Genomic DNA, 210 nt, shown 5'->3' on the forward strand with positions numbered 1-210 from the left:
CTGTGTTCAGTTTGGGGCCCCTCACCAGAAGAAAGGCACTGACACTTTTGAGGGTGCCAGAGCACTTGGAATGGGCTTCCCAGAGAGGTCGTGGAGTCGCCTCCTCTGCAGCTATTTAAGATCTGCCTGGATGCATTCCTGTCCAACCTGCTTTGGCAGGGGGGCTGGACTAGATGATCTCCCAAGGTCCCTTCCAAAACCCTAGCGCTC

This window comes from Eurypyga helias, unplaced genomic scaffold (genome assembly GCF_000690775.1).
Source record: "Eurypyga helias isolate BGI_N326 unplaced genomic scaffold, ASM69077v1 scaffold31792, whole genome shotgun sequence".
Taxonomy (NCBI): domain Eukaryota; kingdom Metazoa; phylum Chordata; class Aves; order Eurypygiformes; family Eurypygidae; genus Eurypyga; species Eurypyga helias.